Here is a 26,405-nt window from a genome sequence, read left to right on the forward strand (position 1 = left end):
ATGAATGTCCTCAACAACGTCTGTAGTCCCATTTAACAACGTGTTAGCAAACACCTTCTCTGGAAAATGTACTAGCTTCAAAATCTATAAGTGGGGTATTATTTATGTGCTTTATGTTGTAGCAAATGAAAAAAATCTCCATAAAAACACTTAAAGCTTGTGTTGACCTTATTTCAGGCTTTCAAAAACAAACAATCTTGGACTTCCAGAGAAGTAACAAGAAGTACAAAGGGCCAATTAATCTCCTGATTTTAGGACTCATTCCTACTGTACAAACTACTACTATAAACATGGTATGCACATGCTCAGTATAGGCATCTCAGAGGAAAGCTTGGTAGAAGTACTGAACAAACCAACAAACAAAAAGGAAAACGTTTTGTGGAAGTTATTTTTATGATGTATTATTTTGTCTTTTCTGCTGTGTAGATGTTTTAACCTTTGGTAAAACACACACTCGTGATGGCAAGCTACATTGTAGCCACAGCCACCCTGGGGCGCACTGACAGAGGCGAGGCTGCCGGACACTGGCGCCACCGGGCCCTCTGACCACCACCAGTAGGCAACGGGTGAAGTGTCTTGCCCAAAGACACAACAACCGAGACTGTCGGAGCCAGGGCTCGAACCAGCAACCTTCCAATTACAAGGCAAACTCACAACTCTTGAGCCACGATCGCCCCTATCACCTTTAACCTTACATCAATTTAACATTAGCATACTCGTTAATTTGGCAATTGCTGATATAAAAAAATCACCATGGAATCTGACATCTTGCACTAAATTGGAAATTTTGAAAATTTTAGTTTTTGTACTGAAAAATATAAAGTGGACATTTACAGCAATTGTTTTAATTTGCATAATTATGATGCAATTTATATGAAAAAAATGTATAATAACATATAGATAATGACACAGTTTATAAATATGAGTATTCTCAGTTACAATTGTCTTTTGACTCCCTTAAATTGATATCTCTCACCCACATGCTGTTGTTTAGCTTTTATGATTCAGAACACAAGGGGATTTGTTTCAGCTAATGTTATCTATGGTATAAATACAAATTTTACATTTAATGGATGGTGTGAATGCAGTACCTCATGCAGAGCGCTATACTGTGTGTAATCCTAGCTAACGTCTTCAAAACATTACACTCCATCTGTGTGAATACTTTAGAGACTGTTAGGTGATCCTGTGCCGCAGTCCCGTGTGACTCAGTGAACAACACTGGGACCCATTCATTAATGCAATGGATGATAGCTGTTGGAAACACAGCGGAGTGTTGTAGCCTCTTTTACACGCTGGGCACACAGCACTCCAACACTGTTGTGGCCCAGCAGGCCTGCCGTAGTTCGTGTGATATTCCCCCCGAGGAGCTGGCAGTTGATGCAACACTTTCAGCAGGGATAACATCATCTGTGCACCTCATAACACTCAGCCTTTGGTGGAAGTCTCAATGGTCTCGCTTTGGTTTAAGTTGGGGCTATTTAATCCTCTCGGTATTGAGAACATACTGCATGTGGTTGGTATTTGGAAGATGTGCTGTTTTAAATTTACTGTTACATTTCCTAGGTAACTAAAATGTGGCTGGTTTGGCTGGTTACTCATCAGCTGAAAATCCCATTAAGGCTTCAACACCCACTTCTAACATTATCTGTTTTTGGTGCCAATTCAAGCACATCTGCTGGGTTTTTTTGTTCTGTTTTTGTATGGTGATTGTGTTACAAAATAAGTGATTACCTCATTGGTAGCAACTTTAATTTGTGACCACAAGATCCCAGCTGGAAACAAAACTGTCTGTCATTTGGCATATTTGTCACTTTGTTCGCCTCAGATTTAAGCAAAATCACAAATGACAGGTTGTGGATTTAAAAAAACAAAATTCCAATCAAAAAAACTAAGTGCCAGCCTACCCTTTCAATTTGAGTTATAGTGTTTTTGCCTTAGTTTTTATGTGACTCCCAATGGTCAAATCCAATGTGTCAGCACTCGCTTAGGTTTTTAGCCCCCCCCCCAAAAAAAAAAGATTTTAAGCTCGGGCATTAGCTTTTGAAGCTGGCTTTGATGGAACTCCCATGTGTTGCTCTGAAGAGGTGCCAGGAGCTTTGCACTTCCAAACTCTGCAGCCATTGCAACCCTTCCTGCTATCCCATAGGGGTGTGTAGCAGTGATTATCTGGCATTATCCGCAGGGATTTCTTGGTGTTACTCCCAGATATTATTATTAGCCCATCCGCTGCAGAGCACTTAGCTTATAAGTCTCAGTGGCTGGTTTTTATTAGCCGTTCTTTGTGAGCCACAGTAGTTATAGAATAATGGCCATTCTTTAATGTTGTGCTTGCACCAGTGATTGAGTTTAGTATTAGCTTGAATACACTAGAGTGCAAGTGTTTTACATGAATGGAAGCACAGCTGTGGGACATGTAGGAATTAGCCCCTATAATCATTGAGCTTGTTAATATACTTTTCAGCATGCAAACACATCCTAAAAACACATCTCAAGTTTAATTACACTAGCAAAGCAAAATCTTTAGAGGGTAAAAATTTGTTTTGCCTGTTGCCTGGGTCAATGTACTTATTTTCAAAATGGCTAATCAGTCTTTTACCATCGTGTATTTGCTGTTGTGACACCTAAACTGGAGCTGAAGCAGTGTGGAGTGGTGCATCAAAGTTTGGCTATACCAAATAGCAGCAAAGCAAGTAATAACTCGGCATGCTTTTGAAGGAGTGATATGCGCTATACGTTCAAATGTGGGCAGATAAGTCAATCAAACCATAAGCGGTTCAAATATTTCAAGCCTTACTCACATTCCCACATCTGACAGACAGATTATGGTGCAAACATCCTAAGTAATTAAAAGGATGTCTACTCATAATTGACCCAGATCTGGTGTCAACCCACTGCAAACTGGCCCGCGTCAAACCACCAAGTGGGACCTTTAATCAAGATGAGTGAATGGCCTACCGAGTGTGTCCTCCAGCTCTAAGTAATCCTCTTCTTGCAGCCTCCACTTATTGATTATCTCATTGATTTGATTTAGGAGCCACACGCGCACCCATCCCTCACTGGCATTTCAAGCATTATGTGGCTGTACCTGATCTGATTACGCTGCTCATTTGGGAGCTACAAGCATAATATGGAATAAGGGTTTGTTTGCAATCATAAAGTTAGGATGTCCAGTCTCAAAGGAGGCCTTTAAGGATGGATTAGACCAGGGGTCTTCTACTCCAGGCCTCTAGGGCCGGTGTCCTGCAGGTTTTAGATATAACCCTGGGTCAACACACCTGAATCAAATGATTAGTTCATTACCAGCCTCTGGAGAACTTCAACACAAGCTGAGGAGGTAAATTAGCCATTTGAATCAGCTGTGCTGGATCAAGGACACATCTAAAACCTGCAGGACACCGGCCCTCGAGGCCTGGAGTTGGAGACCCCTGGATTAGACTTTCTAACCTTATTGCATTGCAGTTAACTTTTGCTTTGGCACATCTTGGTCCTGACAATGTTGAGCCTGGTTGTTTCAAGTCAGATGCAGATCCAGCTAATGTGAGGTGCTTTATTGTGAATATTTGGGAGACCAAATGTTACAGCCCTCACAACACATGCTGTAATACATGTAAAGTCTGGCTCATGAGTTTTGGGCCTTGTCTGTCTCTTGCCAATGCCCTAAAGTGCAAAAAGAAGGACAGATTAGGCCAAAATGTCTCTGCTATCTCTGCATTATTTTAGCACACCTCGTGCTGCACATATAAGCAAAAGGATGTAGGTTCACACACACATGCACGCACTCCACCTCGAAGGCTCAAAGGAATTTTAATTTCCTGAAGCTATTTTGGTCTGAACTCAAGGAAATCTGCCCTCGTCACTTTTTAAAATCATCCAGCCGGTCAGAGAACAGCTTGTAGCTGGGCCAAAGGGAGTTTGGCCTATTGAGCACACTTTAAGTGCCTCTTGAAGTCCAGAAATGCAGCAAAGCTATTTGTTTTATGTTGCTATTTCTGCATAGCTGTCCGTTAAGGTGCTGTTGATGATATGCAATGCAATGCTCTATGCGCCTTCTTCCAGGGATTCTCTTTCTACAACCAGAAAATGCAACCTTTTAACGAAAAGACAAAAACCATGGACAAGGCTTTCCTTCCCACTTCTAAACATACGAACACAGAGTAAAAGAAAATCCAGCTCATTTTGAGAAAAACTCAGAGGCTGTTTCAAGTTATGGCAGTTTGATTCTGCAGTAATTACTGGAGCTTTCAAGAATAACAAAAGCAAAAGTATGATACAGTACACACAAAGACCAGGACATCTTTGTCTACAAAAGCTTTGTGAGCTCTGAGACATTGGGAGAACAAAATAACCAAGGACACAACATGATAAAGGTTGAAAAACCGACTTAGCCTTAATGTTTTGTGGCCACTGCTCTCTGTAACGCCACTGCCGTAAATTTAAAAACATATACTTTTCTCTATATCTAACCTCATCTGTGCTGTTGTGGGACTGACTGAAATAATAAATTTTTTTGGTTGTGTTTTGGAGCTCTTTCATGCTTGAATGGACAGCCACAGGCATCAGTGATAACAGTCATAATATCGTTTAAGTCAAAACAGCATGGAAGGAGGCACTAGAGTGAAGGTTGGCTGCAAAGCGGCTTGCAGATGCACAACAACTGTGGGCAGGATAAAGAAATACCTTCTCCTATATGACATTTGCAAGCTGGATGCATGGAAGCTGAAACATCAAGTGATGTGGATGGGTACTGAGATTGTTGGGATTGTAGCAAGGCATGACGTTGTAGTCCCCTGAAGTAACACTATGACATTTTTAGAACAGCACATAGGTGATTAATTGATTAATTTAATTTAAATTCAATTTATATGTCACATCATATCATATCACATTTGTACTAAATCACAACAACAGTTGCCCCAGGCACTTTATATTGTAAGGTAAAGACCCTAAATAATACAGAGAAAACCCCCAAAATCAAATGACTCCCTGTGAGCAAGCGCTTGGTGACAGCGGTAAGGAAAAGCTCTTCTTTATATCAAGAAGAAACCTCTGGCATAACCAGGGAGGGCAAGCCATCTGCTGTAACATATAGAAGAACAAATATATATAATATATCACCTTCATCTGAGAAATTATAGGGAGGTAATGTATTGATTTGACATTCATGTGCGTTGAGAAAGACCTAAAGGATTTGAAATCACCACTAAACGTTACACATGGAGGTCCTACTGATGTGACTGGCAGCTGACATGCAGTGATGTGGAAGTCCTTCAGAGAACTGCCAGTAAGGATTATTCTTTCCACATTGCTGGTCTGCATCTCTGATAATCACAAACTGACAAGAAGAAAATGGTCAATTAGTCTCCATAGGGGTAAGTGTTGAATTCAATATCACAAATCCAAATAGATTTATTTGGCATTTGAGTGGGTAGTTCCGTGTGAAAAGTACTACAACACCAATTGCTGATATAAGTGTGTAAAATGCACTGTATTCATCAATCCCAATTCCTAGACACCCTGAGCAGAAGTAATTTGAGAGGCAATTTTCTGTTGAGATAACATATCACAGGGGAAGAAAAAATACATTAACAAGCAATTTTCATAATATAAGAATATTCTATGAAATATCAAGGTGATAAAACAATGTCCAGTAAAGGTCTCCAAGACTCTAAACACAACATTAATTCAGTTACATAACATTTTCATTCCTAGTAAAGTACACTGCAAGTATGCTGTAGAAATGCAGACACTGCATACAGTTTTGACATAACTAACTGCAACTTTGTTGCCTTATAAACTTAAAATGTAAGCATTTAAAGTGAAAGAATGAGACTTGGTGTACATTACTTCAAAATGATGAGAGATCACTCCAAATCTCATTCTTGGAGTATTAAGTGAAGAGAATGTCATCCTGCAAAGAACAACCTGATAAGTCATTTGTGTATAAGCAATTTTTACCACTACAACTTGGAAAAAGTTGCAATATTGTGTAAAATGTAGCTAAAAACTGAATGCAATGATTTTCAAATCCAACAAACGCATATTTTGTTCTCAATAGAACACAGAAAAAAATCTAAACTGAGACAATGTACCATTTTAGGAGAAAAATGCTATTAGCTAATTTTGAATTTGATGGCAGCAACACATCACCTCTTCTCTTAACAACTGTCTGTAAATGTCTGGGACCTGAAGTGAAAAATTTCTTGACATTAGAAAGAGGCTTATGTTAGCTTGAAATTGTTAAATGTTGTCATTGTGTTGCTTAAATTTGTAAGTCTTGGTTCAAACTATATGATCAAAGACATTCTCCTGTTTCTAGTGCCCTCCCCATCCTGTTGAATGGTGGGGGAGGCTGTAGTGTTTTATTATAGGCACATCCTATGTGAAGGTTCTGTTTTCTTGTTTAGTAAACTTTCTGCCTTTATGACCCTTTTGGTGAGCAGGAGGTCACATAAACACACCCCCAAACACTAACACCCACTCGCACACACACTCACATGCACATGCATACACATACACATACACATACACACACAGTGACTGGTACCAGGAAATTTTGCCATATTACTCCTGTTCTAGCTAGCTTGCATTGGCTGCCCATTCAATTTAAAATATTACTCCTTACTTTCAAAACTATTAATAAATTAGTGCCAAGTTATCTTAGTGAACAACTCAAACCACATACTCCTGCTAGAACACTCAGATCTGCCACTCAACTACTTCTGACCCAACCCAGATCTCGACTGAAGTCCCGGGGTGATCATGTGAAAAAACGTTTGAGCTGTTCGTCTTGCTTTGTTAACGGGAATAAGACTCTGAACCAGCGGGGCTGCTGAAACGCAGACCCAACAGCTTATTTTCCAATTTTTGTCTGACTCAACAGTCATCGTTTTTTTTCAATCATATCTTTCATTTCATGTTGTGCCAAATAGCTTGAATTGGTATAATGTCTGGACTGCTGACATACTTAACGTTACTAGCTCCACTAGCATTGATGCACCATCATACCATCAGAGTTTTGGGCTGTTAATAACAAACCTCTCCTCTTTAGTTCAGCGGGCATGGAATCCAAACTTTCCAAAACCAATTCAAATTTTGATTAATCTGACCACAGATCAGTTTTCTATGTTGAAATTTGCAATTACTGCATTCTGTTCTTACTTACATTTTTACACAGTATATCAGCTTTTTTCCATTTGTGGTTTTACAAGCAACATATAGTTTTTAAAGTAAGCAACTTCTAGCATTCATATTAGCTGTAAGCTGCATTAGAAAGCCAATACAAGCTGTATTAGAAAATTTTGATTTTAGGAACTTATAAATATGGACTCAGACTTGCAAATGAGAAAAAATTCTGATAAATGTTTAATTGATTCTTTACTAAACTGTTTCTTTACTGAAATGTTAGCTTATTAGCATAAAATCTGCAGCATGCACAACATTAGAGTTAAAATGCTGCAGAAATTCTTCCTTGTATAACACTTCAAACCATGAGGCATCGAAGTTAATACAACAGTATTAACTTAACTTACTTATGATGATTGTACTTTGTCATTGATTAAATTCAAAGAAAATATAAGTAGTAAACTTAATATAATGTCGTTAGATGAACACATCATTTTTAATTGTATTTCTTTAATTGTTATTTGTAAATTGTGGCCCTGCATTTATTTATTTATTTATTTATTTTTTAACTTTTCTCAACATTTTTCAAAAACAATATAGAGGGTGTTCTTATGATGTCTGTCCTTATAAAATGGGGATTTTGGTGAGTTCGGTTCTAGAGGTTTTCTTTCCTTCAGCATTTTCCAAACAACAGGAACACATTTAAAAAATGGAAATGAAGCTCGGCTGCGTTATCTGTAATTTCCAAATGCTGCTTCAGGTTAGCGTCACACAAGTGCACAATTTTTTGTGTGAACATATTCAAAGTTTCATGAATTGCAAAGTAGCGCAATTACACTTGACAGACACATAGGATCCTTTGTTACCAAAGCGGCGTCATTTCAAGGTTGCTTTGCCTTTGTTAAACGACTCATTTGTTTTCCAAAGGGAATATAATGAAGTGTTTTTTGAATAACCTTTCAGACATGTTAATTACAGAAAGCCTAATTAATCTCAACACGCTTTTAAATGCACCATTTGCAAAACAACATACTGTACAGTTCACTTTTTTTTCCTCTCAAACTGCATTCAGCCACATTAGCATGCTCAGTGGCTCTAGCTACTAGTAGGTAACTTTGAACTCCACTTTAGTGAGACATTAGCCCAAAGCAGAGTGAAAAGATAAAAGATGAAACAAAGCTGCATCACTGCAGAGAGCAGCACAGATGGGGCTTTGCTACCATTAGATAGGCACATGGCAGAATTTGATATGTCGGTGTCAGCAGTGGGCTACTGACCACCATGGATGTAGGTTTGTTTTAGGTTTGCACTGAAAGGGATGTGAGGAAGTGTGGAGTGTGGGAGGTGAGCTAGGGGGACGCCTGCATTACGGTGAATTTTTATGCTCTAATTTGTGCTTTTAGTATATCAATATAAACAAAGGAAAACAGAACACTCGTTCACCAGGTAACAGCTCAACATATAATGAAACAGAAGCGATCCAGCCCTTTCTTTTGCCTCCAAATAATCAGTCTCCACTTTTGGTCTAATATTATTCGACCAATGCTTTTTGTGTCTTTTTCGTTTGGGAAAGTAACCTGCTTAAATATGCTTATGTAACCTTTTAACATCACTATTTCTTTTTATTTGCATAAACCACAGTGACTGTAATAGCTCAGGTGTGTTGTAAAACTCAGTGTACATTCAGGTGGACCAAATCAGAAATATCTGTGCAGCGGGATGAATTATGCTTAACTTGACTTTCTTAATGAAGCAGCTTGAAAATCAGAAGAGCCATCTGAAGTGCAGACTGAAATCTAGCACACGACATTTCTAAACTGGACTGGTTATTCCAGCCTACCTTTGTGCACAAGCTGTTGCTGACTGAGATGACAATACTACAAGTGTGCGTGTGAATTTGTGTGTTACTGTGTTGTCAGGACACTGACTAATACCATAAAAGGTTTTGTGGTTGTGTAAACTCATAATTCGTACTTCAGAAAGAACTGCCCATAACACTTTATTATGTCTAATAAAATCTAAATGGATAATTAAACTTTTGTAGTTACTTATTCTAATGTTGATACTGAAATGATTATTAATGCTTACGCCTTATTAATAATGTTTAATAATTTGTTTTTGTAATTTGTGATATTATTTTATTTCCCTTATGTATTGTAAAAAAAAGGTGATAAGATCCATTCTGATAGCAAACATTAACATTTTATATACCATGTTATGTGTTTGTTAATGAAACCCTAATGTCGCTGTCTTTATATAATACAGCTTTAATTAATGATAAGCAAACATCTTCATTACCTAGGCATTAGATTTTGCTGTTATTTTCCATCCATCCATCCAACCACACTGTACATCCTGGAGGTCCATAATCTCTCCAGCATGTGTTGGATTTGCCTATGACCACCTCCTAGTTAGATGCCTGAACCACCTCAGCTGGCCTCTTTCAGTGTGGAGGAGTGGCAGCTCTGCTTTGAACCCCTCCAGCATGACTAAGCTCATCACCCTATCTCTAAGGGGAACCCAGTCAGCCAGTAAGAGAAATCCCATTTCCAACACTTGAATCTGCGATCTTGTTCTTTTTGTCACTAAGCAAAGTTTGTGGCCACAGGTGAGAGTACGGAAATATGTCAAAAGCTTTTCAAGTGTCTCGTTCATGAGACACTCTCAAAGCTGTCAATAAATTCGCTAAAACCCCTCCACTTGGGGCAGTGACTCCTCCCCGGTTGTGTTATCAACCTAGTGCTGAGGCCATCCTTCAATTTACCCCTTCAGTCAAATATAGTACTATTTAATTTTTTTCCAGATCCTGCAAAATATGTTGATCAGTGTCGCAGATTAAGTCATACACGGTCTGCAGCCAAACAGATGGCTGCAATTCATATTCCCTGCCAAAAAAATGATACAGCACGGTGCAGGCATAGATGACATAAATGGCAACTACACTGCATGTGAGTCATGAAAGAATAAACTACCTTGACCAATGTTACATGACAGAGCCTCCTTGAGAAACAGGTTGATGAATCAAATCTGTTTGGGTTTTTGGAAACACAAGCTGAATGGTGCAGAAGGGTTACAGTAAAAATCATCTGCATTTCTTTTTTTTTCACCTTTGCTCCACAGTTTGCTCCTCTTTCTGAGTGAGCTCAGGTGGCAGTGTTTTGATTTGTCATTCTTTGATGACTGGCAAATCGATATGCTCTTAAAGACAGGGTTAGGGAAGAAATTGACTTTCTTTACACCCACTCTATTTAGCCTGACAGTCCATGGCAGCTCGCAACAAACACATCATCATCCCCATTAACAACAACAAACATGAAAAAGAGGACATCAGCTATCGAGCATTCCTCTCTATAAAACAATATATGAGACCAGTTGTCCAGATGCGCCGCCATTCCTCTTTGCTGTCATAGGTTAAAGCTGCATTTTTGCATCTTTGTGCGTGTGCTTGAAAAAGAGAACAATGTGTGGCAAAGACTTGCATCTTTGCTTTGCGACTGCTTTCCAAGAAAAGTTCTGCTTTCCAATCTTCTCACTGCCTAAAGGACTTTTTTTCCAACTCAAGAGCATATTCTTTCTCTCTTGCAGTCTCTCTCATATTTAGGTTTAGACAGAATGTTGAGTTGTTGCTTAGCACCTCGGGCGACGGCGCGCTGTTATAGTACTCATGCACAAGGGATGAGGGAATAAAGGTTTGCTGCACAAAAACCATGTGACTAGAAACTGGGCAACTGTTTCAGAAAATGTTACTGGCGATTAATCCATCGTTTGGCGCACAGGAATTCTGGTTATTGCTGCCAACCGCTTTTTTTTTTTCTTTTGGCCCTAGCAGTTAAATAACGTTTACAGATTTTTCTTTTTTTTAAATTGTTCCTCACCAGAATTGAGAAACAGTAGAAATCCTACCCTTGACATAACCCGGCAGTGCACGAACACACACTTTCACACTCTTTCTCACACACACACACACACACACACACACACACACACACACACACACACACACACACACACACACACAGATACAAATGCATGCTGGATAAATGTTGTCCTTAACCTGGCGTACTACAACCGCTCAGCAAATGCCAGCTGGGTCAACAGATGCCCTGGGCCTTCTAGCCTGCTCTCATACAAAGAATGCTGGAGCTGTCCCTTCATCTATGGAAACAAACACACACCCACACACACAAACATGTGCACACATGCCCGCACATTTTGAGCTGTAGTGACAGCAGTCTACAAGCAGATTATGAGGTTTTATCTTGCTTTGTGTTTGCAGCGCTCGAATTGCAGCAAGCAAAAGGGTAGCAGGTCAGAGTTGGTGGGCTGAGGTGGGGGAGGTGCATTACATCGTACAAAACCAATTCTGTAATTGCAAAATGTAACAGGTCCACAGTAGAATCATGTTGCTGAGAGACATAGCTTGTGACACTCTTGCAATGGAGATGAAATTTATGAAATTAGAGAATGGAGAAGATATATGTGTGTGTGTGGCTGTTTTCAAAGGCCTAACATTTGACCACCAGCTTAATATTATGTTGGTTCCACTTTTGTTGCCAAAGCATCCCTGACCCATCAATGCACAGCAACCTGAAGGTTTGCTGTGGTATCCGCGCCAACATGTTAGCTTAGCGACAGGTCCTTTAAGTCCTGTAAATTGTGTTCCCCAGGTAAGCACCCCACATGCACCATCCACATCCAAGGGCCAAATTGTGATGGCTACATGGCTAGGTGAGCATTTCCAAAATTGCAGATCTTGTGGGGTGTTCCTACATTGCAGTGTTCAGTATCTATCAAAGTGTCCAAGGAAGGCACACTGGTGAAGGGTCATGGGTGAATAAGGTCCAGTTATTGTAGCTCAAATTGCCAAAAAAGTTCAAGCTGGTTTGGATAGAAAGGTGTCAGAACAGACAGTGCACATCAATTAGTTCTATATGGGGCTGCAGACCAGACAGGGTGCCAGTGCGGACTCCTGTCCACTGCCGAAAACACCGACAATGGACACGTGAGCATCAGAACTGGATCACGGATGCTGTTAGCAAAAACTTCAAAAATGTGTTTCTTTTTGTTATTTTACATACTTGGCAGAAAGGAAAATTAACAAATTCATGTAAAGAAAAAAGAAAATGCTGACTGATACTTTTTGACACAATTTGTGTTATCCATTCTGTAAGGGCCATTCTCTTACAAAATGAGAAAACAAAGGAATTAAACCAATTTGTCTTCGATTCTTTAAAAGAATGACAACTAATATGGTTAACACATTTGTAAGTAGACATCTACATAATGTCTTGTTAATATGCACATACTAGAATTGCCAGTGCCTGCTTAAAAAAAACAACACTTTTAAGGTACTTAAAGTTTTTAACATTTAAATTTTATTTTACTGGATTAGTCAACAAGCAGATTGGCTCAGTAAGTTAAGTCAGGGATTTAAAAGAAAGAGGTTGAGGATCGTTCAAATTTTCTTCATTTCACTTTATGCCAATTAATAAGGATATACTAAAACAAAATTCTTGAGCACAGTTTTTTTTCTAATAAATCCAGCAACATCTAGGTGACTGTGAAGACAGCTCGAACCAATGTTGTGGCAACATCCACAACTCTGTTTCAAGTTTCAGTTTCGAAGTGTTTCTCAACCATGACTGTGAAAAGACTACAGCTGTTGAAATGTTTACTGGGATGACACTTTGAGCTCAAAAATAATGATTCCACATTTAGCGCACATGTCTGGTATATTCTCATGAGACACTAGCTCTTACACTTTACACATGTACATTTCAAATAAAGACATTTCAACACAAACTATATATATTCATGAAATTATGTAACTTATTATAAATTAGTCATCTACATCAAGAAATCTACACAGAACGTTTTAACAGCATTTACATATGATAATCTGTATGTATAAATTGTGGGTTTAGGAGATTTAAAATATTTGCAGTAATTACAATGCTTTGGCTGTCCAACTTGTAAATTGTTTCCAAAGTTCTGACAGAAAGCGATGTTTGTCTGACAGCCAGTGTGGTTAGCTGGTCTGGTGAGTCGAGCCAGCCTGCATCAGTGTTTAACAAATACAAGCAATAGGAGAAGACCTGTGGGAATAGCTGTCGCCAGTTCTGAGACACAAGGAAAACCTGGAGAGGTAGGAGTGGGGGTAGGGGAGTGTTGTTGGAAGAAGCATTGATTGGATTCACTGATGGGGGATAAGGAGGAATGCACAGATAGCAAATGATAGAGAGAAAAAGCGAGGTTAGGTTGAAACAGAGCAATCTAGACTTCAGTTTGAAAACACTTCATAATGTATATTACTCTAGTGCCTCACCTCGCCAGCTCCCCCACCTATATTTCTTATTTGAAAACTGCAGTGGCAGGAAATGGAAACCATATCGTATGTATAAGAGGCAAAAGACGCTTCTCTTCCGCACTGTGAGTCAGAATGAATGTGAGACTGAATTACGTTTATCTCTGCGTGAGGTATGTATAGAACGGTGGAAGATCTGTTACGTGAACTTACAGTGCAATTGTTTTGAAATGGAAATTTTAGTTATGGTTCATTCATGAAACAAACAGATCTTTAGATTTTGCAAGCCTATATTGTATTTAATTTTTCATACCCAATTCACTCTATGAAACAAAACAAATACTTTAATAAATCCACATGTGATGGCAAGCTGCTGTTACCATACATCTTCAAAAAAGTTACTGATAAGGTGGCTTAATTAACACACAAATTTGTTATTGTAAATCATGAGTTCGCACTGTAGTGTGGTTGCTTCACAGTGGGGGGATGGGATTGTTTTACCTCATTACTCAGCTGTTAATTAGCAAGAATATGCATTGACTTATGACTTAGCGCTAGCTTAGGATTTGCTCCAAGTATATACATTTAAGGTTTATGCTACAGAAAAAACAGTAAAACAGTAAGTACCTGTGTCATGTGCAAACCTACCTCTGCTTGTTGTCATTCCCCCAGGTTATTTGGACTAATTGCTACAGAGAAGCTACTAACAAGGATGAAATGAGGTTTTTGTATAACTGTAAATTCAAAACTTTAAATTCATTGGACTCACATTTTAACGGTATGATTAGCAAATGCCACATCCTAGGAGCTTTGGAGAGTGAATTTACACTGGCAACCTCCCCAGAGTTAGGGTTTGAGTTGGGTTGTGGTTTAGCTACATGCTAAGTAGGCTAATGTCTAGAAATCAGAAGATACATTTCAAACAAACTCTGAACACATTTTGGTATTTTATATTAAGCGGTTCCAAACCATACCCCAGCCTTAGATTAGTTGCCAAAGACTTGGTGGATGCTAGAACATTAAGTGAAAGTGATGACACATCATTTTAGAGAACCAAACCAAAGGACCAGGACTGACCTAAAAGATAGTTGCACATACTCTGATCTGACCAGAGTATTATGCTAGATGGGACTGAAGTACGAGGGAAGACTGGCGCTTCTTATAAAACCTTGATCACTCCTAAGAAACACACTTTAATGCAATTTAAAAAAACTTCAGGGTTGGGGGGGTGTCAAAAAATATTAGTATGCTACTTTTGCCATTCATTTCTTTTTTCAGTCTTCATCATCATAGATCCTTCATAAATGACAGTTTTATTGATGTATGATGCATTCATAAGGGTACAGGCATGCTTTCATTCTTTCCAAGCCTTTGCAGAATTGAAAATAAAATAGTCGAGTAATGTATGAAGCACAACACTCATTATAACATGGAAGGGTGGATTAGTAAAACGGCCACTCTCTCTTTCCCAGTAATGAAGCACATTACTGTTGCTACTGAAATAAAAAGCCTCTCGCCCCTCGTCACTCTCCATGTCTCCATAGAGAAAGACTCACAACAAGCAGCAACAGCTATTTCATCTGTTTTCTTCATATTAGTAGGAACATTGACAGCCAAATCAAGCATGTAGTATCTCAGAATTATGACCACATTAAAGTAAAAAAATGAAGGTGAGCACCCAACATCTTATCAGCAGTGTAGTGACTGATTTAAGCTTAAAATGTCAGATCAGCACAATAGATTGTGCCTCAGTCCCAGTTTGACACAGGCTGACATTGCACTATCTTTCTGTTTGAGATAACATTCAGATCAGCCCCACTCATTTAAAAACAAGTCCCGCTGTAGCAGCTAGTCGCCCACAGATTGCATACAAAAGATGGATGGAGCTTAGGATTCTGAACTATGAAGCAAATGTAGAAATTATTGAAATGACCAGCAGGGGGCAATTCATCTGAATGAAAAAAAGGCAGACTGTACAGACTGTAAAAGAGTCAGAGAGGAAAAAATAAATACATTTGTTATTTCTCTGACCTTAAGACTTTTTTCACAAGTTTATTGTCTCATTTGATGGTTTTAAGTTTTACTGAATACAGCATGATTTTTATTTTGTAAGTTATGGTCCCCATCTTGGTCAATATACCTTGTGACTGACCACTTGGCACCTTATGTGTGCATTTACTTTGAAGCACCAAGACGGTGGTAGTGAAAATACTCACATTGATATCACTGATATTGTTTAGTAAACATCACAGTGGCTGTATCTATCTTAGATAACGTCTCTCTTAGAATAAAGTCTTACATGTCACATTTTATTCATAAATGATAACCATTAGACGACAAGATTGTTGTCATGGATGCCAGGCTCTGTATAATTATCTTCTTATCTCAAGGAAATAGGCCAGGTTTTTTTTTTCCTTTTTCCTTTTTTAATGAATCTGTTGACACTGGAAAATTACCTTTGCTATAGAGGAAAATCTCTGCAGGAGTCACATTATTTTCACAGGAAGTGATCTTTATATGGAAGCAAACCAAATAGGCCAGTCTATGATTTAAACTGCTATAGATTTGTGTTGTTAGACTGTACAAGAGTGGAATATTGTATATACTCTCAGGTTACTTTGGACTGGATACAAACTCTAGCCGTGAATCAACAGCAATTTAAAGTTTGGTGTTTGTAAGTTCAGTCAGGTCACTGTACTGTAATTATGTAGCCAATATCACAACTCCCAAATTTTCCTCACGGGGCTTTACAGTCACATAGTAATAATGTTTTTTTTCCAACAGCCCTTGCTCTAGTGTCCAGTTCTGCTCCCCTAAAGGACAATAACAGCAGCAATAATGCTGAAACACATTAACAGACATATGTCTATAATTCAATTCCCCCAGTGCTGGCAGGAGTACCGTTACACCTACCCTGAAATAGCTTTGTTTTCAAAAGTAGTACAAGGCACAAGAGAGCAAGGCATGGACAATGAAACAGATGGTACAAACAGAAGAAGGGGTGTAAATACAAGTCACTGAAATGTATAGTTGATATGAGGATGAACTTTGTGAGTGTGATGAAGCATTTGCAAGGGAAAGATAGAAAAAAGAAAGAAAACCAAAGTGATTTACCCCCATAACATTAAAGATGCAGGCTTGTGAACTGAGCGCTGATAACAAGCTTGATTGTACCGCTCCTCTTTAGTCCAGATGAAGCGTTGTCCATGCTTTTAAAAAGAATTTCAATTTGTCTTACCACAGAGCAGTTTTCCACTTTGAGTGCATTTTAAATGGGCTTTGACACAGAGGAGACAGCAGCATTGTTGGATCATGTTCAAATATAGCTACTTATCTACACAATAGAGTGTTAACCTGCATTTGTGAGCGGCACAGATGTGTTCACAGGTAATGATTTCTGAAAGTGTTCCTGTGGCCATGCAATGACCATGATAGAATCATGCCTGTTTCATTGAAGTGCTGTGTCACGTCACAAAGATCACGGGCATCCACTTCTGATTTTCAGCTTTGTTCCTCGTGCAGAGATTTCTCCACATTTTCAGAATCTTTTGATGACTTTATGTACTGTAGATACATATACATACTGAGCTAGTGGAAGTTTTCACAATCTTATGTTGATGAACATTATTCTGGAATTGTTCCACAATTTTTAGAAGCAGTTTGTTTTTTCAGATTGGTAAAACCTCTGTCCGTTTTTACTTTTAAGAACTTTTTTTTATCTTGTCATGCTACTTACCTGCTGCTAGTTAACTTACTTATTTGCTAAATGTTTGTCCAGCTGTTTCTTTACAGTACTACTTATTTTTCCAGCCTTTTGTTACCCAAGACCCAACTGTTTTGAGGCATGTTGTTGGCATCAAATTCTAAATTAGCTGATATTTTTCATGAAATAGTAAAATGCCTCAGTTTAAACATTTGATAAGTGTTCTTTTTTCTATTGTGAGTAAACTGTTGGTCAATGAACTTTGCAAATCATTACATTCTGACTTTATTTACACTTTACACAGCTTCTCAGAGTTTTAGTATAATTGTTTTTTTCATATTGATTGCTTCAGTCAGACCGTGTGCCAGGCCTCTGTCCAGAAAGGAGAGACTAGAATAGAATAGTTGTTATACAAGTACAATTAATTTTAAACTGGCATGTTTCCTGTGCCCATCACAAAAAAGTAAAACATAGTAGACAATAATAACAATAATAAATAGATTATGGCCCTGTAATTTCACATAAAACGACCATGCCACAATACATGATTGCTGTCACTGAAAGGTTATTCATTAGGATACTAAAAAGTAACTCATTAGAGTGCTTTAGCTTCACAAAAAATAAATTCCCTTCAGCTATTAGCTTGCGTATATATGACTTGATGTATATAGTCCACTTTATGCTCCAGTCACACAGGAGCTGAGACCAGTTGGCCACTATCTGGTAGCCATCAGTCACTTGGGAAAAATGTGTATCCCCGACTCTGTTGACTTTACCTCATTGCATAGCATTTCCTCACAAGCTTGTTAATTTGCATCAGAGTGACAGCTTTAGCTAAAAGCTAGCTCTTGTGATTTGGGAGCTGTAGCACTGGTGCAATTCTTAGTAGGCTTTCAACATGAGTGCTATGGTACCATACTTTAGGTTACAAATGCTTCTTTAAAAGGTGAAACAAAGCTCTTCGCAGTTGATAGACAGTTAGGGTTAGCCTAGTGTAAAATACTACAAATGCTTACACATCCTCTCTGCGTCTTGATAGCTAATCTTTACATGTGCAACAATGCACCATGGGACTGGTTACATTTAACTGTACAGTAATGAGTCAGAGGGACACAGTGTGCAATGAAATCTTCTCTTTACTGGTTATAATAAAAAAGTGATCTGACTACTCTTGTGCAGTACTTTATAATGTGCTACAACTAACACTGGTCACAGGGAAGAAAAAAAAAGCCTTGGAAAAAGCCTGCAGGTGTGACTCAGTGTTCACTGTACCACTGTATTCCCCAAGATGGACAGAAGGCTGGGTATTGATTATGTGGAGCACATCTTTTGTCCCATGTCCCTTCTCTGAAGGAAAAAAAAGAGAGAGGGAGAAGAGAGAGAGCAAGCCAATCTATAACCTGTCACTGTCTCTCCCTTGATGGCTGGATGATGGATGACTGCATCCTCTCTAACAATGCTAAAGCACTCCCTGTGTGGGAGGCCTTTTACACAGGGGCAAGGTAGGAACTATATGTCTCTCTGTGTGTAGGGGGAGACAATTAGCACCTTTTTTTGCACATTACCTGACAGCTGACATTCAGCCCTCACATGTTTGATATGACACTGAGATTGAAGGTCAACCATTTTGGACTGTTCTGAGTAAAGATGTACTGAAGGTTAAAGAACTAGTTTTTTTTTGACTGTGCTCCCTCTTTTTGCTCTACACGCCACAAACCTTACAAATTATGTGTCTCAGGCTTTGTGATCTCTACAATATCCACAGTCACTGATGCGATGCATCTCAAATCAGAAAATCACCCCACAAAAATCAGAGATGATGAAAGCCTTAAGCGCTTGCACAGTTGGCAGAAGGGGGATGGAGGGGAAGGGAGAGCGGGTTTCTGCCTCCCACTCCTTCTCTTGTTCAGTCTTTGGGGCCTCCACTGGGTCTCTAGGCTTCATGTCTTTGCTCCCATCTTCCTGTCTTCATTTCTGACTCCCTTACTCGCTCTGTTGCTTTTCCTCTCTCAGCCTTTTTCCTTGTTCTCTCTCACCCACTCTTTATCCCTCCCTATCTGGTTGTTGGTTGCTCCCAGGGGCTTAATTTATGGTTGTGGAGCTACAGAAACACAGGGATGACAACCCACGCTCTCCTTTGCTTTGTTAGCTAGCTAGCTTGTTGGTTGGCTCGCTGACTGGCTGGGAGTACAGAGTGTGTGTGTTCTATATAAAATGTTTTTCCTTCTCTAACATTCCAGTCTCTCATTCTCTTTTTTTCCTTTTCAGATATGTGCAGCTGGTTTTATGATGTTACAATCAATGTCAGCCGATTCATGTAGCATGTGCACCTTGAAATTTTCCATAGAGAGGCTTTTTTAAAGATAAATGTTATTTGTACTACAAAAAAGGCCGGATCATTCCGATGGCTATGTAGCACAGTCTTCTATGAGACATAACTGCACTGTATGAAGAGTTTAAGATGAAAAAGGATTACATCATATAGTTATAAAGTCTAGAGGATGCAGATGTGCAAGGCAGTTTGTGTAAAAGACAGAATTTAGAATTCTATATAGCCTGTACTTACATGGTCCGCGGCCCGGCGTCCGGGGTGCTGTTGGGATGCCCACGCCCACGGGCGTGGCTGCTAACCCCACACCTGCATCCCATCCCAAGCGATCACCAGGTGGACTATTTAATCCTGCCCTACCTGCTGCTCCACGCCAGTCCGTAGTCGCCTCTCAGCGGTAACGTACACCTGTGGGAGAAAAAAAAAACCCTTATGACAAATTGTCCATTGGAACTGACTCTGTTTAACCCTGTGTACTCAGATCACAACTCGGCGTTTTTGCGAGCCACCTGCCTGTCCACCTGTCCGCCTGAGATTCGGAAGCACTATCAGCCTCGCCGTCTCGACCCTTTTGGAGCCCCCCCCTCTGGTTCACTCAGCCCGGCTACCTCCGTAAGACGTATACTCCACCTTCCCTCGTATGCTGCCTTTTTTCCGCACCCCAGTAATCTGTTTCTCTTTTTTTGTTTTGCAGCTTCTCACAGCCCCGCTCTCGGCGTTCCCTGCGCAGTTCACCTCCCCAGTCCCTCGGTTTCTTCTGGTTCCATACGTTGTTTTTTCGGCTACCCTCACGGGACACCTTTAGTTATAATAAATTTGCTTTCTTTATTCCCTCCTACCCTGGTGTGTGTGTTCTGCTTCTGGGTCCAGCTTGCGCACGGAATATCGGTTCATTACATGTACTATATAACAACGGCAGCTAATATTTCCTTCACACCAACATATAAAGTGGACATTGTAATCTAGGCTAGACTATCCACATGTGAGCTGACAAACTAGTGGTGGTGGATTGCTCCAAATATTGATAATATAGATACAAACTTTGAGAATAGAAACAAAGTATTGATCCAATACCAGTACCAAAGTTGTGAATTGTCTTAAATTAACTATTTCTTTGGAAATTAAAACATATACATTTGACTGTCATGTCTATTTTATTTATAGTCCATAGTATACTTAAATAACATGTACACTCCAGATCTACCAAATGCCGAGTTTCAAAAATTAAATTCATGTCATGACTCACTGCTCTCCCCTACATAAGATGCCTTTATAAGTTAAAAGTATCGGTATTAGTATCAGCAATACTGGCCCATTATTTACTTGTTAGTGGATCAATACTAAAATTTGCAGTATCACACAACACTACCAGAAACACCTAGACACTAGGCAGATATGGATATAGATATACAAAGTTAATGTCAATAACTACATGTAAGGACAGGCTAGGGTAAGTTTTGTACAGACTGTATTAAAAAATAGTCCTGTAAAAAATGAAGTACACCCTCACTCAGTTTTAAGGTTTTATGTTTCAGGACTTATAATAACTCAAACTAATTATTTTTTGTATGACTTTATCAGTCTATCACATTGTTACACTTTTTCTGTACAGCATTGCCTCAGTTCAAATGAGGTTTCATGCACAGCTTCCACAGCATTGTAGTTAGCCTGAGGTCCAGTTTTTGACCATTTGACCATTGCAACAATTTGATTTTTTTCTTTTTCAGTTACTCTTTTGTTGATTTCCTGCCGTGCTTGGGATCATTGTCCTATCGCATGACTCAGTTTTAGTCAAGCTTTAGTTGACAGACACATTGCCTCACATTTGACTCTAGAATAATTTTGGTATACAAAGAATCCATGTCCAACACAATAATTGTAAAGTGTGTAACTGAACACAGTAACTGAAAACCTGTATGCAGGAAAAAAGACAAGAAAGCTGAAATTGGGTGAAGCACATGAAAAAGAGCCCTCTAGGCCATGGCCATTAAAAGGTGGCTTCCACTTCCTATACAGTGTTATGCTGTGTGTAAATTTGAAACCATAAAATGTACAAAATGTACACTGTAAGGCTATATGTTTAACTTATACAGCTCTGACAAAGAATATGTGCTTCTGAGACCAGAGCAGGAAGAGCTGTGATATTGTTCACCACCCTAACAGTAGCAACCTGTAAGCTGACGCCAGGGGCTGGTTGGGCCAAGAGAATGCTGGCCTCTGGCTCTTGTCACAAGTCGTGGAGCTTATCAGGCTCCAGCCTCGAGAGAAAGTTCAAGCAGTGAGGGATGATGTGGAGGAAGTAGGAACAGGTGTATGTGGAAATACAACAGCAACAGTTGTTATAAGTGGCTTCCTCTTAAGATTAGCATTTTATTGTTTTGGAGTCTGAGACGTGACTTTACAAGATCGATCCTGCTTATCTTCCCAACTTTCCAAAGTGCTTCAAAAGATGTGCTGTGCTGCTATGGAAACACAGTTGAAACAGCTCATCAAGGGATACCATCGAGGAGCTCCCAAATGATTTGTGGGGGAACTGGAGACTTATAGAGCCAGATGTTATTCTTTCCCTGCCGTGACATGATTGTGGGCAAGGCCATCTCTGAGTCAGTGGTGAGGACCAGGAGGGCCGTTGCTGCTTAATTGACGTTTGTGGCTAACTCTGGGAAAAGAATACGGGGCTTTAGGGGTCACAGGGTTGTAAAATGATAAATGATAGACATGTTGTCTGTTGGTCATAATCTGTTTCAGGCTAGAGAGCAGGTGGAAACTCCTCTGCTGGCAGTTTGATGCCATTGCAATCTGTTGCCACCTTATGCTTGGGTATATGGTTAGCAGGTTGATGCAGAGAGAGACAGCGCTGGTGTGGACACTGTGGAGACAAAGAAAGCCACATATGTGGGTCTGTGGATCCCCTGTCACCAGAGCATTGAGAGCCAGAGAGAAAGCTTGTAAATAAGGAAGCTGAACTGTTTAGGTCCTCCTTTAGGGCTTCTGGAAGTTTCTTAACCCAATCGAAAATTTGTAGACTATGCTTAAAAACTAGGTCTGTGCCAGGAAACCCAACACTCTGTCCAAGAAAAGTGGTCAAATATTCAGCCAGAATTATGCCAGAAGCTTGTCAATAGCTACCAAAGTTGTCTGGTCAAGGTGTAACTTGCTAAGAGACATTTAACTAGATATTAGCGGTATTATGTTATGCCATGTAGCAAGCAGGTTTACTAATCCAAATTCAAAACTCAGGACTTGGGATAAAAACAAAAGTCAAGTCTTTTTTGTGCGATTGTTCAAAACATATTTAAAATAATCCACAGGAAAACTATCTGGGAAAATATGCTTCTAGAAGAACAGAAGCCTCGGTAAACTCAGAGCAACAGAATACATTGCAATGAGGGCAAATACGAACTACAGGAACACGGAGCAGAAATAAAGAGTTGTATCATTCATTGACTGAAACTTTTCCTGGGTGAACCACTTAGTCCTGCATCTCTTAGGGGTAGGTGAAAGTGCTGTCAATGGTAATGGGTAACTGTCTCTTCTGCCCTTACTTTCTGTGTTTTCTGGTTCATCAAAACAATGTAAGAAAGCCCAGATGAAAATTTAATTGAAACTGTGTGTCTAAACAAAGCCTCTAGCCGAGGGCCCGAAATGATCAAGGGGTCTTACAAAGTGACTCACACGAAGGTGGAAAGACTGTGATGTGTATTATACAGTCATACATTTCACTGCCAGATGTATTATATGAAAACAAAGTGGTGGGTGTCTGTATACTGTAAGAGCCTTATTCATGAATGAGCAGTTATTATACATGACCTGGGAGAAATGGAGTAAGCTGTCAAACACAGAGCGGAAATCGCTGAAAATAAGGCGCGATAGAACAGTAGTAAATACTAAAAAAAGCAACATGCCTTACAGGTCATTTAAAAAGGCAAACATAATCAGATTTCTAGGTAAAGTGTTGAGTTTGTATCCAAAAAAATATGTTTTTTTTTTTTAAATCTGGTCAAATGCTCAGAATCTTGAGGTTTCCTTTATCTAAGTGTTCGACTCGGATGGATGTACCGCTTCCTCATCGAGCGAATGCCTGAAAGAAATTTCCCACTGTGGTCTCTCAGCTGCACAGCCAGGGTTCTGAAAGCCCACACATTTCTGAAAGGCCTTGTTCTTAAAGATTAAGATGAACTAGACAAGACGAGTTTCAAAAATACTGTGGTTTGTTTGAAAGCTAGCATGCGAATGGCAGTTTGCGAGTGAATGATGGCGAGGAGCGAAATCTGAATTCAGGATGAGTGTCAGGTTAATATTCTCCTGCTCTCTGCCTAGACTATAATTCATTCTTGAATCGCTGCACGGCGAGAGACATGAAAGCCCTTTACTTCCCTCTTCTCTGTTCTCATCAGTTGGAGGCTTGTATGCATCCTCTCGATTACCATCGCTCATCTTTTCTCTTTTGTTTCTCCCCTCGTGTCCCCATTCAATCCATTTTCATTTCCCCCTCAGTTCCCTTTACAGCTGCTTTCATTTCATCCCAATCTCTCAATCTTCCCCAACTGCTATTCGACACCATTTTCACCAGCTCTCCAACAAGCCCTGTCTCACTTCCTCCAACTGTCTGTCATCTTTCTTCCCTTTTCTTTTAACCTTCTGTTCTTTGTTTTTTTCCCCACGACTGCTCCATCCCCAGACTTCCCCTCTCTTATTGGCATATTTTGTCTGCTCCTTTCTCTACTTCCATCCCAACACACGCACTCGCCTCCACTCTGTCAGATGCATTCTTCTCTCCTCTGTCTCTCGCTCTCCCTCCGTTCTTAGCAAAGCCCTCTATGGACCAATTAAGTCCTCCAGCTTGATGTCTTTCCCAACCCTATACTCTCAAGCCGAGTGGACAGTTCAAGTGGTTCAAGGAGGACCTGGGCGCTAAGACACACACACACACGCAACACAGTCGTAAAACTTCAATATATTTCAAGTCCTTGTTAAAAGTGTGGTAAGTATTTGCAGATTTCCAGTTCTTTTACATGGAGTCGTTAAGCCATCAGACAGCCTCATCTCTACCAGCGCAGTCTCATGGGAAAAATATGAAAGTCAAGAAAATGTCTATTTGTGTAAATGAGCCAGTCAGTATGATTTTGAGGCTAAAGATTAAAATTGGACGAATCTTTCATAACTGCAATTGCGTACATTTTCAGGAGCAACCAAGACAAAGACACAACCATTGCATTTCAATCCAAGCCAAGCTCTTAATCTAACCGAGTAGTTTAATTGGGTAACACTAACTCGGTGTCTTCCACGAGTAATGATGACTGCTTCCAAAAAGCTGTCTTCCTCATGTACTGCAAAAAAAGAGTAAGAGAAATATAAACAAGCTTTAAGCACTTTGAATTAGTGTACTGTGCAGTGGCAGAATTGCCAAATGAAAAGGTCTGAATCGTGAAAGAGGCCCTAACACAGCAGAAATTGCTGTGTTTGGTGGGGGGAAAGAAAGGGATAAAACTCTCTGGGCATATTACACAACACACCAGGGTACTGTCACATTTGTGTGCAGCTCATTTCTCTTGCAGTTCTGGCACTAACACTAAGAAACATTTGTGTGTCAAACTTGCATGCGGTGTCAGGCTTGGAAGTTTTTCAAGTGACATTCGAGGCTTAAAAATAGCTTTAAAAAGAATAAATTGCTGTGCATTTTCACTGGTATGGTAATGTGATCTTAAAGACGAAACTGGTGGATAGAACTAAACCAAAAATATTAATATTAATATTAGAATATTAATATTAAAATGAATATATTAATATTAATATGTTCATATAATAGAGAAATATCCTAGCAAGTAATCAAACCCTGCAGTTAGTTAGAGCTTTTTAATGACGTAAGTTGCAGCCTTCAGAATTCTTTGTTATGTACTACTCGCATTGTTGAAAACCCACACCCGACCCCCACCCCTGTTCAAAAAAAAAAAAAAAGACTGATCTGACAGTTCTAGAACTGAACTTCTCTGTGTTGCTCAGCTCTCCCTCCACAGTCAGACAAGTACCTGCTGAACACAGATGACAGACTGTCTACCATCCAAAAACCGTCTCACGGCAGCAAGGATGAGGCTGCATGTCAATTAGCATTGAGAAATAAAATGAAGTCATTCAGAGATACTCAATAGATCTTGATTGGGGTGAAGAAAAAAAACTGAATGAGTCACCGTTAAAAAATAAAGGTAGGCACATTTCATAATGCCCAAAAAAGAAGGATTTATCAGAATTAAATGGGCATTATGAACTAAAAGCCCCATCAGTGTATTTATGCTGAAAGCCAGCAGCTACAATGGCACCATTAGTAGATTGAGGGTGAGGCTGAAATGGGTGAGATATGTAATAGCTCTGTGTTCCATCATTGCTGGCTTTAAAATAAAACTAAGACTGCAAGGTTAAAGTGCTGACTGTCAGTTGCAATTTAAGGGTGTTTACATCCATGTTGGAAGAACTATTTTGGAATGGTAACGCCTGTAAAACTGGACTTTCCCTGAGCTTTCAGTTTCGTCACAGTTGATGGATGCTAATACAACTACTGCCCATTAACCCTCCCAGGGTATGGGCCGCCCAAGGTAGATCTCAAGAGATTTCTGTCCTGGGCCATTCTTTCCAGATTGGTCCAGGTGTAGCCCAACTTTTTTGCTTCTATAGGTTTTCCTGGTCAAAAGTAGAATTGGTTCAGTGGCTTCCTTTCGCCTTTCACCACCTAGCATCATTTGTTCCTGAGCGGCTGGGGGTCCTCCATCTTCCAGAAAGTTAGTCTCTGTTTTTCTGTTTAGCTTTTCTGTAGTGGTAACCCCACACTCGACCCTTCTCCTTTTTCATCCGAGCTTGGGACCGCCAATGGCGGAGTTAGATGATGGATGGTCTGGAGCTATTTGTTTTCCCTGAATATGCCTGAGTCTGCCAAACCTGCTTGGTTTTAG

The 26,405-nt window shown here is 39.7% G+C and overlaps 1 long non-coding RNA gene across 1 annotated transcript; it reads left to right on the forward strand.

Annotated features, from left to right (window-relative positions):
• Positions 1-12,686: 12,686 nt before the first annotated feature.
• Positions 12,687-20,299, forward strand: LOC113016580 (uncharacterized). Its single transcript, XR_003271261.2, has 2 exons — positions 12,687-20,073; positions 20,156-20,299. It is a non-coding gene; the product is annotated as an uncharacterized LOC113016580 (long non-coding RNA).
• The last annotated feature ends 6,106 nt before the right edge of the window (positions 20,300-26,405 follow it).

This window comes from Astatotilapia calliptera, chromosome 23 (assembly GCF_964374335.1).
Source record: "Astatotilapia calliptera chromosome 23, fAstCal68.1, whole genome shotgun sequence".
NCBI classification, from domain to species: Eukaryota; Metazoa; Chordata; class Actinopteri; order Cichliformes; family Cichlidae; genus Astatotilapia; species Astatotilapia calliptera.